Here is a 5,484-nt window from a genome sequence, read left to right on the forward strand (position 1 = left end):
ATTTATTTTATAAAAAAAAATTGATTATCCAAAATTTTACTCTATTTTACACCCACCTGCTAGTCACGAGTCTCCCAACAAAAGAGATGAATGAAAGCTTTGTATCATTCAGAGTTAAATCACAAATTGACCCCCAATCGATCATGTGACATTTGACTCGATAAGGTCCGCGGTGAATGAATGATTGATCGATCGAGCTGATGAATGAGAGTACCTATGAATAAATAATAAAGGAACAACCGTCGGAATTAATCGATGATCGAGCAAGTGTTTCGGTATCCGATAAACCTGTCGATGGATTGGACGTGTAACCTTTTCATTGAATATTTCTGGTAAAAGAAAGATTTTGTGTCAGCGTATACAATAAATGTGGATGGATAGAGGTTTAGTTGCCGAGGCTAATGATGTAAGTGTGTATATTGCGGAATAATGAATAATGAATACTTGTCAGATCTGCTTCGAAGAAAGGAATTGGTAAATTACTTGCTGATTTACTTTGTTATTCTACTAACTATATATGTAGAATTGGGGTTGAATAATAAAATATTATTTATGTATCAGACAGTTTTGGTAGCGTTTGAAATGGATGTCAAATATAGCTGAAGAGCGAGAGGTATTAGAGGGTTTTAAGAGAAAATATCGAGATAATTTAAAGACCAGATAGCTGCTACAGCGCTATAATCTCTAATGTAACAAAGAGAAATATGTCATAAAAATATAAGTATAAAGTTAGAAATAATATAGAATTATTTCATGGAGTTCGCTACACGAGTATCTGTCGTCATGTATACCATAAGGTGGATCAGCTCGTTTGCAATTCCAATCACTTAGTAATGTAAGAAAAACAAACGTGAACAATGATTGGTTCAAACAAGTAATAAACCAAAAATTTGTACCAGTTATGTTTCATACCAGCTCTCGTTGATTTGGACGGTAGATTCCCTGCCATCTACGAATTCTATATAATAATAATACGATAGTTATAATAATAAAAACAACCTTGGACAATTCCCACAGCGCCAAAGTCTCAAGCTAAGCAGAGTTTGTGTTATGGGTATAACAACTGATGCATATTCTTTTTTTTTTTTGTAAATATATACATAATATAGAAAATACCTAGACCGATAAAAACAATCATAGCACAAATACAAGTCTTTATATCGTGCAAGGAATTGAACATGCAATCATCGTTAATATGGCAGTGTGCGAAACTGTTAGACCACCGAGTCCTTCATGATTAAATGGCCTTGATTATTAAATGATTTCAACTTTGCCTTTAAGTAATTTCTTATATGTAACGTATATATATGAATTAAAATTGGAAATTCCTTTCAATGATTATCGTACTGTGTACACTTGAAGCAATAACGTAGTTGAATGCATACAGATGTACAAAGCGAAGTAGTTTGAATGTCAAAGGATAATTGGGTACGAGACTAAAGCACATCAGTGAGGAATTTCAAAGAAAAAATATGCGCACAGTTCACTGTATTGGATTTATAGCAGCAAAGAGCAGACGAATTCAAACGGCATTCACTACCTGTAGGCAATAATAAAAGTAGCAAGCAATGTTTTTTTTATGGATGATAATGGAATGGTGCATCCGCCTGCGCTAACGGTTTACGCTGGCGGGGCACCTGTGGAGGGTGATAAGATGAACATGAGGTCAGGTCACTTAGCACATCGTGACAAATTCACCAAGAATTTATCACGATGGTTTCCAGGGGGAACCGCGTGGAGGTTAACCTGACATTTATTTTTCTAATCTTGAATGTCATATTTATTTATATATAACCAACAGCCTGAAAGTTTCAAATTTCTAGCTTTAAAAATAACAATACTTCCATACAACCTTTCATCTCCAATTTCAACTCCTTACAACACTTTTTCAAATTAAAAGTAGCCTATGTCCTTTCTCAGAGTTCAGGCTATCTGTGTAGCAAATTTCATTAAAATCGGGTCAGTAGTTTTGGCTTAATAGCGAGACAGATAGACAAACAGATAAACAGACAGACAGACAAAGTTACTTTGCATTTATAATATTAGTAAGGATTAGAATAATCAGATTAACGCAATCGAAGTAGCGTGCATGTACTAGTAATCAATAAATAATCATTTATATGTACGTTGTGTAACTGTTATTCGGTGAAATTGAATCGGGGCGACCCAATTGTAAACTCCCAATCACTTTCGTCGAGGCCTTCACAACTTCATTAATTTAGGCAACGTTTCGTCTCATTTAGTACTCAATGTATAGCGTATTGAAGCTGCAAAACGAAATACTGCTGAATACTCTCATGACTTTTCAATATTCAGTATATATTATTATATAACTAGCTGTGCCCGCGGTTTTATCCGCGTTAAATTTCAATGTAAATCATAGCCTATATGTTATTCTGATATATAAGCTATATTACTATAAAGTTTCATCAAAATCAGTTCAGTAGTTTTCGCGTGAAAGAGTAACAAGCATTCATTCATACTCACAAACTTTCGCGTTTATAATATTCATAATAATAGAATCTTTGATGATTCTATTTAAACACATAAATATATATTAAGCAAGTCTTAATATTAATTAAATATATTCCATTACTGTTTGTAATTATTCTACAATACAGTGGTAGTGTAGTAGTAATTCTTCTACTAACTAGAGGTAGGGAAACTACCAAACCACGTGCTCTATTTACTGGACAACTTTGACAGCAGACTCTTCCTCGATCCAGGATCAATTGCGATCCAATAGCTGTGATCCTATAGCTGGCACGGTTTATGCATGCTGCGATATTAAAATGCGAATATATATAATCATAATATCCCTCTTCTACTATATACTGGACAATTCGCACAGCGCCATATAGTCCCAAGCTTAGTAGAGCTTGTGTTATGGGTACTGTACAACATATATTTCATACAGAGATACTTTTTTTTGTAAAACATACATAATAATAACTTGTATAATGTATTCACACATTGCAGCAACATTTTTAAGTTGAAATGTGTGAAAACAAATTACTTACTAACTAGCACTAATTCGTTAGAGTTAAAATTTCTACTAATATTATAAATTTTAAAATAGGGATGTTTGTTACCCTTTCACGCAAAAACTACTGAACCGATCAACATGAAATTTTGTACACATGTTCTTGGAAATATTAGAATGAACATAGGATATTTTTTTTAATAAAAAAATAAATTATAAATATCAAAAAAATAAACCATCGACATTTTGCTACTTCTACTTCAGCGCACTCTAGCAGATTTTTATAAATAACAAAAAAATAAAACATCAACATTTTGCTACATCAGCGCAGTCTAGAATGAAGTTTTTCAATGGATTCAATGCGAGCGAAGCCGCGGGTGAAAGCTAGTATTCAATACAGAATAAAGTCGTTATAATCTATATATTATTACTGCCTTACTTTTATTCATTTTTGTTAGCTTCAAAGCGACTTTTATATCGACTAAACCATCTGGTTACCCTCGTCGTACCCCAGTTATCTCGAGCTAATCCATTGCAGGCGTCGCGGCGCACCCTCGACGATAATTCAAGCGGCTTGTTAGTACAATTGATACACTAATTAAAGATTTTTACGATCTTAAACATTTATCTATTCCAGTGGTTGCTCCATTTATTTAATTTAAGTTTCTTGGCCCATATTATAAATACCTTATCAATATATATAAAATACGTGTCACGTTATTTGTCCGCGATAGACTCCTACTGAACCGATTGCAAATTTGATTCGCACATTGTATGCAATTTGATCTAACTTAAAAGGTAGGATAGCTTACATCTCAATTTATAGGCGCAAAATTATTCAAGAACCTTAGCCACAGCAACGCGTGGCTGGGTCTGCTAGTAGGCTATATATTATACCTTATAGACCAGAATACATAGGAAATAATAAAATATAAATTCGAATTGTCTCTATGGTCACGGTACTGACGACGGCAATCTGCCACGGTAGCGCCGATACAATGGTCGAAATTCGATCATAATTATTTAAATTATAAGTCTGAACATTATTAAGGTTGCATTATCAAAAACTATACATCTATGCATGTGTGTGTCAAAAACGTGGTGTAATGTATTTTTTAGGGATTAAATGTATTTGTTATCTATAAAAAAATTGCATTCAGCACTGCTTCTCTATAAAAATTACTTTCTTATTCAATTGTCGTAAAAAGAGGTTCAATATTTTATAAAAAAAAATATTTATGTTTTTATGATTGAAATTGAAAATATAGATACAACTCAAAATTTTCACCCTTCTGCCATCAACCCCTATTTCTTAATAGTGATATTAATTTATATTGTAAAACAACGTATTCCTGATTAGCAAGTATAAATGTAGTTTATATTGTTAGTCAACAAAATAAATTTCAAAATTCAAAAATCATTTATTCATGTAGGACATTTTAGCCGCTTATGAACGTCAAGTTTTTACATTATATTTTTTTTTCCTACTGTCCAGTTCGGTACATAGATCCAATTGAGAACTGAACTGAGAGAACTGGCAAGAAACTCAATTGAATTACTTTTATTTTAAAAGCCAGTTTATTTACAATGTATAGGTATTTATATAGGTGTCTATGTCTAACATTAAATGAAAATCCCGTACATGAACAACTATAGCCATGCACGCTCGTCATTCAAATAATCGTTTAGTGAGTAATAGGCTTTGCTAAGTAAATATGATTTAACAGATGTTTTAAATTTATTCAAGGGTAATTCCAATATATCCTTTGGTATCTTATTGTAAATTTTTATACCTATTCCCATAAAAGACCTATTGACTTTTTCTAAACGATACTTGGGGACAGCAAGTTTGTCTTTAAATCTAGTATTAATACATACATTAAATAGATTATACAAGCTATATCTTTCCACCATATGCAGCAAGCAAATACAACGTGAAATATCCACCAAACGAGTTAACATATTTCAAATAATCCATAATAACTTCCAACAATTCCGACAATTAATCTTCAACATTAAATCCCCAATGTTTAATATCTGGAAAATGCAAATAAGTTAGCACAGTTCAGTTTCGTTATTAAATTTAATACTGCCCAGTTACGGTTCAGTGTTGGTAACTTGTGAAACTGTTGGTGTAGCAATTCCCCAGCGGCCGTTTCTACTAAACCCTAGATGTGAAAGTCGGGAAAGTAATAAAGGTGTTAAACTAGTTCTAACAGCTCGCTGCATTTTGATTCGGATATTGTTGAGAATATTAAATTATATTGTGAGTCTACAGTCATATCGCAACACGTGTTTCATCATCGGACATTGAATAGAGTCGGATATATTGCTTGGAACCCGAGTGTTGATGTACAGCTGCCAAGCTAAATCTTAGATATGAATGTCATATATCATGAAAAATAATAAAGGTTAAACTAATTCTAACAGCTCGCTGCATATTGATTCAGATATTGTTGAGAATATTAAACTATATTGTGAGTCTACAGTCATATTGCAAC

Source organism: Achroia grisella, unplaced genomic scaffold (genome assembly GCF_030625045.1).
Source record: "Achroia grisella isolate CSIRO2021 unplaced genomic scaffold, CSIRO_AGI_Agris_v1 utg1248, whole genome shotgun sequence".
NCBI classification, from domain to species: Eukaryota; Metazoa; Arthropoda; class Insecta; order Lepidoptera; family Pyralidae; genus Achroia; species Achroia grisella.